At 42.6% G+C, this 12,607-nt stretch overlaps 1 pseudogene; it reads right to left on the reverse strand.

The window, feature by feature from the left end:
• LOC147092706 (NACHT, LRR and PYD domains-containing protein 12-like) overlaps positions 1 to 12,607 on the reverse strand; it is a 1,351,730-nt pseudogene that overhangs the window by 104,358 nt on the left and 1,234,765 nt on the right.

Here is a 12,607-nt window from a genome sequence, read left to right on the forward strand (position 1 = left end):
ATACTCTCCTGAGCTTAGAAGAATGAGAATAGAGACTAAGATAATGTTTCCCCTTGCTAAAGTGTATAGAACTTTGGATCATAGTCTCATGATAAGGGGTCGGCCATTGAGGGCTGTACATGAGTCGATGAGTATATTCTATACTGAGATAGTTAAGATTGTTAGGCACTAAGGGAGTCATGAGACATCAGGATAAGGCCGGACTGTGGAGTTGGTGTGGAAGTTCAACCTTAATCTTATTGAATGGCTGATCAGGCTCAAGCGGCTGTATGGCATAATCCTGCAACTAATTCTTATGTTCTTATATAAGAGATTCACAATATGAATTACCTGAAAGAGTGCTGGAAGCGGATTCAATAGTTAATTTCAAAAGGGTGTTTGATATATGCTGGAAAGGGAAACATAGCAGGGCTACGGGGATAAGGCAGGGAAGAGAGACTAATTGGTTAGCTCATTCAAAGAGCCTCCTTCTGTTCTGTAGCGTTGTATGATTTATTGGTCAGTTCTCACATTTCTCGTTATACTGTTTATTTATTAGTTGGGATTTTTCAGGCAAAACCCTTAGCTTCACATGCCTTGTTTGATTAAAGCAAGCGAGGTCAGTCATGAAATGGAATTACACTTCAGGGCAACGCTCAGTCTTCCTGCTGAATCTCCCACTGTATAATGCAAATCCATGCTAAAACGGTGTTGGAGGCATCGGACTGCTGTAGATCGGTCCTTGGTGTATCGGTGTTTGAGAGGTGTCCTGATTATTTTGAGGCTGAAAAGAAAATGGGAATTGATGTTTAAATAGTCAACAAATCATTAATTATATGAAAAACTGACATAAATGATGCTGATTTCCTCCGTGTATTGTTTCAAATTTCTCAGTAACAAAGTATTGCGGCGAACGTTACAATACTTCTCATTGCAATATATTTGGGATGTGAGCATCAAATTATGAATTGTTAAAATAGGCATCGTGTACCAGTCCTGGCTCAGTTGGTAGCTCTCTCGCCACTGAGTCAGAAGATTGTGGGTTCATAATCCCACTCCAGAGGCTTCAGCAGCAAAATCTATCCTGACACTCTTGGTGCTCAGGAAGCTCTGCACTGTCGGATGTGTCACCTTTCGGATGAGACGTTAAACCAATGTCAGGTGTGCTCTATCAGGGGGATGTAAAAGATCCCATGGCACTATTTACAAGTAAGGAAGGGAAGTTCATTACGGTTGCCAAGGCAAATATTTATCTCACCACCAATGTCAGGTGTGAGGATTTTCACATATGATTGAACAGTATTCAGTTCCATTCACAAGTCCTCAGATAATGAAGCAGTCCATGCCCGCATGCAACAGGACCTGGATGACTTTCAGACCTGGGCTGATAAGTGGCAGGTAATATTCGCACCACACAAGTGTCAGGCAATGACTATCTCCAAAAATCTACAGTCTAACTGTGGTGTATGTGCCTTTAAGAGCAATTGTGGTGTATGTGCCTTTAAGAGCCCCAGGTGTGCGTAATGCCGGTAATTGCCACTTGGGCTATATAAGCCTGTGTATTATGTATATCCTTTAGAACCACCCCCAGACTTGCTTAGTAAATACCTATGAACCAACTCCTGTCTTCAGTGTCTTTATCTACACACGGACACTACATTGGCGACGAAGTGGAAACGGACTTACCTGCAATTCGGCAGCACCTCAAGGACATCGATTCCTCCAGCATCCAGAAGACTCAAGGAAGTAATAGAAACTGTGGTTTCACCAGCTGGCCAAGCTGGTGGCAGGTACTGCGCTAATCCTTCCTGGGCGTCAGGCTGGGGCTCCAGCGTCGGGCTCTACAGCTGAAACAGGCAGCGAAATCGGAGGCAAGCAATAACGGACTGGGAGGGTGCACTCGGGAGACGGCCGGCGCGGCAAGCAGGTCAGCGTTTAGACCTCCGTCGGGAACGAGTCTCCAACAGTGAATAAACGGAAACCACAGTAAAACAGCATTGTTATCGGTGCAGCGGCGGGAAAGCGCAGGAAGCGCTATATCGTTGCTACAGAAAAAAAAAAAAGAGCGGGAAGCACCATATCATTTTTGAAATGCCTAAGTCTGGCAATATTGATGCTTTTGATAATGAAACAGAGCCTAACTTTGGCAATATTGATGTTTTTGATAACAAGATAGAGGATTGGACCACATATGTAGAAAGAGTGGAGGTGTTTTGCACCACAAATGGAATAGAAGATGAAAAAAAAGCTTCAGTGCTTCTGGATCTAATGGGCACAGAAACATACAAACTGTTACGCAACTTAATCACTCCAGCCGAACCGATGGACAAGAATTTTGAGGAGATTGTTGATACCTTACACTGCCAATTCGAGGCAGGACTCGCAGATTCTCTGCAAGACAAATTCATCTGCGATCCCCTAAGTGTAGAAACACAAAAAAAGGTATCTTCTGGAAAAGATTTAACACTGGACAAGGCTTTCAGTGCAATAGGAGCGGCAAAGATACAGCAAAGGCCACAGGACTTCGGCACCCATGAAATGACACGGGGTTTCGAGAGATGTTATCGCTGCGGCAGATCCAACCATGACCAGAGGGATTGCTGGTTCAAAGAAAAAGCATGCAGGCGATGCGGAAAGATGGGACACATTCCACGTGTATGCCAATCTGAAAATAAAAAATCCACTAACGGGAAAAGAATCAATAAGGAAAAGCACAGAAAGGTACAAATGATGACGGACAGTAGCTCCAAAGACCAGAAGAGTGATAGCGACTCCGGGAACAAGAGACTAAGCTCTCTCAAATTACATAATGTAATTGCCAATGAAGATTACCAGACCATTTGGGATACCCTCATAATAGCAGGGTCCCAAGTTAAAATGGAGCTAGATACAGGATCAGCTCTAACCGTAATAAATCGACGAGATTACGAGAGGCTATTTTCGCATATACCTCTAAAAGACACATCCATTATTTTAAAAACATATACGGGGCAGAAAGTATACCCCAAAGGAAAAATAAAGGTGCCTGTGGTATACAACGGCATAGAAACACAAAAGTTGTATTTATACATTCTACAAGATGGTGGTCCACCGTTGTTGGGACGTGAATGGATAAGGAAGACACGTTTAGACTGGCACTCCATTCAGGCACTGACAGTGACCAGTAAGGAAAAAAACAAGGATGACTTCATACCTGAACGATTAAAAGACATCTTGGCCAACGCCAAAGAAGTGCTTCAAGAGAAACTAGGAACCTTGAAAGGCATCACCGCCTCAATAAAAGTGGAAGATGCAGCAATTCCAAAAAATTTTAAGGCAAGACCGGTGCCATACGCAATACGTCCGGCAGTCGAGGCAGAGCTGGAGAATTTGGAAAAGGTAGGTGTATTATCCAAAATAGATTGTAGCAAATGGGCAACACCCATCGTTCCAGTCATGAAAAAAGCATTGAAAAATAACTCTGAGGAACAGAGAAAAATTCGCATCTGTGGGGACTTTAAGGTGACTGTAAACCCGGTCCTTCACATGGTACAGTATCCTCTTCCGAGGATAGAAGATATTTTCGCCTCACTATCCGGAGGAAAACGTTTCACAAAAATTGACTTGGCACAGGCATATCTACAGATGGAGGTTGAGGAGACCTCTAAAAAGTATCTCACAATAAACACACACAAAGGCCTATACCAGTACAATCGACAGGTTTTTGGAGTAGCATCAGCTCCAGCTATCTGGCAAAGAGGTATGGAGCAAGTCCTGCAAGGGATTCCGGGGACTCAGTGTTACCTAGACGACATCCTTATAACAGGAGAAAACGACAACGAGCACCTTGCCAATTTGGAGCAGGTGCTCACTAGGCTGAAAGAATGGGGCCTACGAGCAAATCGCCCCAAGTGCGAATTTTTCCAAAATCAGATATCATATTGTGGCCACATAATTAATAAGGAAGGGTTGCATAAGTCACCTGAGAAAATTGAAGCAGTTATAAAAGCCCCAGCACCTGAAAATGTTTCACAATTGAGGTCATTCCTGGGATTAATAAATTACTATCATAAATTTTTACCGAACTTATCAACTATTCTACACCCTCTTAATGATCCTCTACACACAGGAGTGATTTGGAAATGGAACAAAGACTGTAAACGTGTCTTCCATAAATGTAAAGACTTAATCACATCCGAGAAAGTTTTGGCTCATTACAACCCATCACTACCAATCAGACTGGCGTGCGATGCATCCCCTTACGGCATAGGAGCGGTATTGTCCCATAGATTCCCTGATGGCTCAGAACGGCCGATAGCTTTTGCGTCACACTCATTGAACTCAGCTGAGTGTAACTATTCCCAGATAGACAGGGAAGCACTCAGCCTGGTATGGGGAGTGAAGAAATTCAACCATTACCTACACGGACAAAAATTTACCTTGCTGACTGACAATCAACCCCTCATCTCCATATTCAACCATAAGAAAGGTGTCCCCATTATGACGGCACAAAGACTACAGAGGTGGTCCCTTTTTCTAGGGGCACACCAATACAATATTGAATACAAAGGGTCAAAACAGCATGGGAATGCTGCCGGTTTATCGCGCCTGCCGTTGCCAACGATAGAAGAGGCACCTACAGTAGACCAAGTAGAGATATTCCACTCTACCATAGTGGAATGTCTGCCGGTGACAAATTCTGCCATTGAAAGGGAGACCAGAAATGACCCTACTCTCTCACGGGCCTACGATTTAACAATGAAGGGATGGCCATCACATGGCGAACCAGTGTTGCCAGCATTCTCGCAAAGAAGAGAACAACTGTCAGTGTGCCGAGGAACCTTGATGTGTGGATCCAGACAGGTGATTCCACCCAAATTCCGGGAGAAAGTGCTAAAGGAGCTTCAAGAGGGGCATCTGGGTGGAGTGAAAATGAATAACCTAGCTAGGGCGTTTGTATGGTGGCCAGGTATCGATGGAGACATCGAAGAAATGACCAAGAGCTGCCTAGGATGCCAGAAGGTCCAAAATGCTCCGCCACAGGCCCCTCTACATCCATGGGAGTGGCCCTCATCTCCCTGGCAAAGGGTGCACATCGACTTTGCTGGTCCATTTATGGACTCAATGTTCTTAATCGCAGTTGATGCACACTCCAAGTGGCCAGAGGTAATAAAGATGTCCTCCACCACAACGGAAAAAACCATCACAGTATTAAGGACCATATTTGCCAGGAATGGGCTGCCGGAACAGATATGTTCTGATAATGGACCGCAATTTGTGTCCGAAGAATTCAGAAAGTTCTTAAAGTACAATGGGGTGAAGCACTACACGTCCGCCCCATACCATCCCGCCACCAATGGATTGGCTGAAAGGTTTGTCCAGACCTTCAAGAAGGCCATAAAGGCCATGGGTAATGAAGACATAAAACTTCAGCACAAGGTGGATAACTTCTTATTTGCATATAGGAATGCAACACATATGGTTACAAACCAAACTCCTGCCATGATGTTCTACAATAGAAACCTAAGACGCCGGCTGGATTTGGTCAAGCCCAACATCCGAAGGGACGTGGAGAACCGGCAGTTTCAGAGCATGAATGAAAGGCCAACTAGGGCCTTCCAGATAGGCCAACTGGTTTTGGCCCGGGACTACCGTACCGAGAAATGGCAGCTTGGAACTATCTGCACACGACTAGGACCACTGATGTATAGCGTGGACATCGGAGAAAGCATAATAAGGCGCCATGCTGACCAAATCATCAAGTCATCCAAAAAGGGACAACCTACACCACCATGCTATACATCTAACGATGAAGTAGAGTAACCCATATCTACCTCCGATCCGGTGATACTGGAACCCGATGAACCCGACACAGGCCTTCAAGCCGAATCAGCCTTGCCAGAAGAACCTACTACACCACCAGAAACTACTACACCCCCGAGGCGTTATCCGGACCGAGTCAGGAAGCCACCTGAGAGACTAACTTATAATTAATTAATGCAGCAATGTATATTATTTTGCATATAACATGTAATTAATAATTACTTAAAATATGATGTACTAGTTAGCTAGAAGGGGAGGAATTGTGGTGTATGTGCCTTTAAGAGCCCCAGGTGTGCGTAATGCCAGTAATTGCCACTTGGGCTATATAAGCCAGTGTATTGTGTATATTCTTTAGAACCCCCCACCCCCAGACATGCTTAGTAAATACCTATGAACCAACTCCTGTCTTCAGTGTCTTTATCTACACACGGACACTATACTAACCACCGCCCCTTAACATTCAATGGCATTACCATCGCCGCATCCCCCACCATCAACATCCTGGGGGTCACCATTGCCCAGAAAATTAACTGCATTAGCCAAATAAATACTGTGGCAACGAGAACAGGTCAGAAGTTGGGTATTCTGCGGTGATTGTCTCACCTCCTGACTCCCCATAATCTTTCCAACATCTACAAGGCACAAGTCAGGATTGTGATGGAACACCCTCCACTTGGCTGGATGAGTGCAGCTCCAACAACACCCAGGAAGCTCTACACCATCGAGGACAAAGCTACCCACTTGATTAGCACCACATCCACCACCTTAAACATTCTCTCCCCCCACCACTGTGGCTGCAGTGTGCACCATCTACAAGATGCACAGCATCAGCTCGCCAAGGTCACTTTGGCAACACCTCCCAAATCTCTAACACTTAGAAGAACAACGGCAGCAGGTGCATGTGTAAACCACCTGCAAGTTCCCCTCCCAATCACAAACCACCCTGACTTAGAAGTATATCACCGTTCCTTCATCGTTGCTGGGTCAAAATCCTGGAACTCCTTCCCTAACAGCACTGTGGGAGAACCATCACCACACGGACTGCAGCGGTTCAAGAAGCTGGCTCAGCCCCACCTTTTCAAGGGCAATTAGGGATGGGCAATATATGCCATTTTTGCCAGCGAAGCTCACATCCCATAAACGAGTAAAGAATAAAAACACCAAATTAAAAAACAGGTATTTGTGCAATTTAAAGAATTATTATTTGTGGGACATTTGCTGTGTGCTAATTGACTGCCGAGTTTCCAACAATACAATCATAATTACATTCAAAAGTGCTTAATTGGATGTAAAGCGCTTTGTGACTTCCCGTTTCATCAAAGGCACTATATAAATGCAATGCTTACTTTCTTTTCAGCAGAAATGGAAATATTGATTGGCAATGTAGCTTTGTAATTACCTACCTTATTGATTTGCATTTTAGAATTGTTCCACAATGCCCTGCATCCGAAAATAGAAACGACGATTGATATCTGCAACTCCAACAGCGCCAGGAGGAAGAGAACGAGCATCAGGCCGAAACGGTATCTCTGTGGATCAGTGGCAAAAATGTGTTAAGCGAAACTGGAAATAAGACTCTTCTTGCAACGAGATGGTCCTACTCCCTTCCAAACCACCATTGAAGGAGATACTTAAATCGAAATTTTAGATTTATAAATGGACAATTTGGGGCCAGTGAAGAGAACTGGGAATGAAATTGGTCTTCGCCAGTAGCGAGAAACGCGCATCAGACGCCCATTTTATGCTTCTTCTGATTTTCCTTTCCCATTGAAATCAATGGAGCAGAAGGTCAGTCGCATTGCTACAAACCAATTTCTCTTACATTATTTCAATACTAGGCCACCATCCAGAGAGTGAAGAATTAATCTTCAAATGAAGGGTTGTTTGAGGGTGAAAGAGGTAATTATTCGAATAGGATGTGAATCATCATACAGCACAGAAGGAGAGCGTTCGGTCTATTGGCCTTTGAATGAACTGTGCAATTAATTACATTCCCGCTTGCTCATTCTCCAAAGACCTGCATTTATTCCTTTCCAAGTACTTATCAAATTCTCTTTTGAAAGTTACATTTAAATCTGTTTCCACTGCCCTTTGAGGCAAATCAAGCAGAATTGTTTTGTCAATGTTGTATTAAATTGTGATAACGTACGAAAGAACAATCAGGCTGGGGTGCTTTCCTGTAGAATGGAGAAGGCAGAGAGGCGACCTAATAGAGGTCTTTAAATTTGAGTAGGGTAGAAGTGCGAAGACGTTTCCACTTGTGGGGAGTCCATAACTAGGGACATTTAATATAATTAAATTATTAAAACCAATAAATCATTCTGGAGGAATTTTTTTACCCAGAGAGTTGTGACATTTTGGAAATTGCTACTACATGCTGAAGTTGTTGGCGAAAGGCATAGATGTATTGAATTGGAACAAAGAAAGAAAGGAAGGCTAGACATGTTGAAAGGGTTGGATGAAGTAAGAATTGAGGCGGCTCGTCTGGAGAAACAAAAGCAAAGAAGCCTATTGGGATGAATGTCCTAATTTTGTGCTGTACAACGTCTTTAAAACACATCAGATCACATGCATAGATAGTCTTTGCTGATTTGCAAATGTTAGTCATCTATTAAGATTCCAATTTTGTACTTACAGCGAAAGTAATGGACCAAGATTCATAGATACTTCTTGCAGGGCAGAGAATGCTTGTGGTCCAAATCTGCAAGTCAATGGAAAGCCGGACCAGACCCGCTACGGCAATAATGGCACTGCTCATATTTAGCATCAGATACATCGCCAACTTCAAAGAATAAGCACAAGTTAATTCAGGTATCTGTAGCCCAGGATCCCGTATGCTTTTTTAATTGCTTTATCAAACTGCCCTGCCACCTTCAACGATTTCTGCACATACACCCCCAGGTCTCTCTGATCATGCACCACCTTTAGAATTGTATCCTTTAATTTATATTGACTCTCCTCGTACTTCCTACCAAAATGTATCATTTTGCAATTTTCTGCTGTTAATTTCATCTGCCCCATGTCTGTCCATTGTCAGACTGCTTGACCTACATCCAGTACTGGATGAGCAAAAATGCTCTACAATTAAATATCGGGAAGAGCGAAGTTATTGTTTTTAGTCCCCATCCCAAGCTTTGTTCCCAAGCCACTGACCCCATTCCTCTGCCTGACATCTGTCTGAGGCTGAACCACACTGTACACAACCTTGGTGTTACATTTGAACCTAAAATGAACTTCCAACCACGTATCCGTGGCATAACTAAGATCGCACATTTCCACCTCAGTAACATCACTCGTCTACGCCTCTGCCTGAACTCATCCTCTGCTGAAACCCTCATCCTTGCCTTTGTTACCTCGAGACTTGACTATTCCAATGCACTCCTGGCTGGCCTCCCACTTACTAGCCCATGTAAACTTGAGGTCAACCAAAACTCGGCTGCCCATGTCCTAACTCGCACCAAGTCCCGTTCACCCATCAGCCCTGTGCTCCCTGACCTACATTGGCTCCCAGTTAAGGAACACTTCGAATTCAAAATTCTAATCCTTGTATTTAAATCCCTCCATGGCCTCACCCCTTCCTATCTCTGTAATCTCCTCCAGCCCCACAACCCCCCGATATATCTGTGCTCCATTGATTCTGCCCGCTTGAACATCCCTGATTATAATCGCGCTAAGCTCGGGGAATCCCTCCCTAGACCTCACCGCCTCTCGACCTCTCTTTCCTCCTTTAAGACTTTTCTTAAAACCTTCAGCTTTGAACATGATTTTATTCATCTACCCTAATGGCTCCTTATCTGGCTCGATGTCAAATATTTTGTCTTAGAATACTCCTATGAAGAGCCTTGGGATGTTTTACTACGTATAACTATAAGTTGTTGTTGTCATGGGGAGATTTAATAGAGGTGTTAATAATTATGAGTTGTTTTGAGTAGATAGGAAGAAACTGCTTCCACTGGCATGAGGGTGGTAACCAGAGGACACATATTTCACATAATTGAAAAAAAGCTAGAGCAGAGATGAAAAGATTTGTTTTACTCAGCGAGTTGTTACAATCAGGAATGCACTGCCTGAAAGGGTGATGGAAGCAGATTCAATCGTATCTTTCCAAAGGGAATTGTATATACACTTAGCAGGGTATAAAATGCATGGCTATATTTGGAAAGAGCAGTGGGGTGGCACTAATTGGATAAGTCTTTTAAAGAGCCAGCAGAGGCATGATGGGCCAAGTGGCCTCCTTCTGTGCTGCCTGATACTATGACTCTAATTTGTAGGAGAAATTGTTTCTTAGGAAGTAAGTGGGCAGTGTGAGTACTAGGAAACTACATTGATCAATAAAATTAACAGATACGAAAATAGTTACACTGAATAATATCTTCTAGACAACCTTTAATGCAATCAAAAAAGAATGAGAAGAAAAGTTTGAAATTACAATTACTGCTAATGGGTAAAACACAGTGGAGTTGATGTTGACATTGTGCGATCATGCAAAATGGGTGATAGCCAGTCAGCAAACCATTTCACATTTCTCCCTATTTTAATTTCCATTAAGGTCATTGGGAGTGATGTATTAAATAGAATTACATAGCATTGGACAGCATACCAACAGAGCATTCGGCCGAAAAGGTCCATGTATGTGTTCATTCTCCACACGGGGGTCGTCCCACCTTAATTCTTCACACCCTATCAGCATATCCTTCTTTTCCTTTCTCCCTTAAGTACAAATTCCAGCTTCTCATTAAATGCATCAATTGAAGAATGGGATAAATAATTGAAGGAAAAAATAGAGGGCTATCGAGAAAGATAATGGGAATTGGATTATTCAGATAGCTCTAGCCAAGATCCACCACACGCAAAATGGGCAATTAATCTTTTTTTGTGCTGTGTCATTCCATGCTTCTATGACTCTATGGTAGTCGTCTCAATCTCTCCATGTGTTAGCAAGTACATTGTAATAGTGACTATTTTCAAACGTACTTCATTGGCTGTGAAGCAATTTAGGACGTCCTGAAGTCTCCAAACACGCTACACAAATCCACGTCTTTCACTCCACTCTCTGAGTAAAGAAGATTCTACTTTAATCCTTATTGGATATCTTTATGTTTGTTTTATAGTTAAGACCCTGGATTGACTCCCACACAAGTGGAAACATCTTCTCTACGTTTCGAAGCCCTTCCCAATTTGAAATACCTCCATCAATTTGCATCTGAGTCTTTCCTGTTCTAAAGAAAAGAGCCCGAACCTGCTCGGTACTTCATTAGAGTTGTAACCATTCAGTTCTGCTATCATCCTTGTAAATCCTTTTTGAACTTGGTGCATTGCCGCTAAATCCCTTTTAACCTGCATATTAGAACAGTGCAGATTACTATAAGTGTGGTCTAACCAAGGCTTTGCAGCAGTTGAACATAACTTCTCCGCTTTTGAATTCTAATGCTCCATAAATGTAAAATGGAAGTGATGTAGACCGTGCTGCAGACTCACCATCACACGTTCCACACTATCAGACAAAGTCAACATAAGGCCCCGTTGAAGTTAATGTTAACTGGACGGGTGGGGGGATATTGTACAACAAGTAATTTCGAATTAACAGTCCATTTTACAACCCCGCCGATTTTCCATTCCATTGAAGTCAATGGAAATATAAATAGGGGGAGAAGTAAGACATGCTGCTTATTGGCTATCACAATTTCACACTTTCGCATGGTCAGGATCTACACTCATTATGTGAGCTACCACTTGTCTGAGCAATCCCAGTTGACGGTTACTTTGCGAATCCGCAAAAAATCAGCCCAGTAACCTGAATTTCGAACTGAAAAAACACTCCTTGCAATGGAGATCTTAGTTTAAGTAAAATGCAATTATGGAGCTACTTACCAGGATTATAGATGACATCTTTCCCAGAACACACCATATGCATCACAAAGTATAAACTGAAAAAAACGTGACTTATCAATTTCTCAAGCCAGTGTATAATTATAACAACTCTCTTAAACTAAGAAACATATATTTCTGGCTCAAAGTTCACAGGCTGTGATTAGTGGTGTCACACAGGGATCTGTACTGGTACCTCAGTTTGTCATTGTATCTATCAATACCTTAGAAGAAGGAATAGAGAACCATGTTAACAAGATTACTGTCGACACCAAGTTAGATGGTACAATAAATAGTGTAGATAGGAGCAGAAAGTTTTACAGGGACATTGATAGATTAAGTGAGTGGGCAAAACTGTGGGACATTGCATTCACTGTAGACCTGAGAAAATGGATCAGTTTATTTTCTAAATGGTGAGCATGTTTGCACTGTGGAGGAAAAGAGAGATTTTGGTTTCCGCGTACTGCAATCATTAAAATAGGTAGAACATTGACATAATAAATTATATAAATGATTTGCACTCGCGACTCGGAAGTTCAATTTCAAAATTTGCGGATGAAACCTAATTGGGGGATAAAGTTAATACAGAGGAAAACTGCGACAAAATACAAGAAGACATAAATAAGCTTGTAGAATGGCCGTGAGAATGGCAAATACATTTCAATACAGATAAGTATGAGCTTGTACATCTTGGTAGGAGGCATAAGGAGGCCATATACTGATTGTGAAATAAGTGTCTAAATGGGGAAGAGGAGAAATGGGATTCAGGGATACTGAGTCACAATCACTAAAACTAGAGAGGCAGGTTAACAAGGTCATCAAATTGCAGACAGAACACTGGGGTTTACTGCTACAGGAATACTATTGAAAGTAAGCGAGTTTTTGTTGAACTTTTATAGAACCTTATATAGACCACTCAGAATACTGTACAATGTTCTGCTCTCCATATTAGAAAAAG

Source organism: Somniosus microcephalus, unplaced genomic scaffold (assembly GCF_052327205.1).
Source record: "Somniosus microcephalus isolate GS21.2 unplaced genomic scaffold, FLI_Smic_1.0 unresolved_chr2, whole genome shotgun sequence".
NCBI lineage: Eukaryota > Metazoa > Chordata > Chondrichthyes > Squaliformes > Somniosidae > Somniosus > Somniosus microcephalus.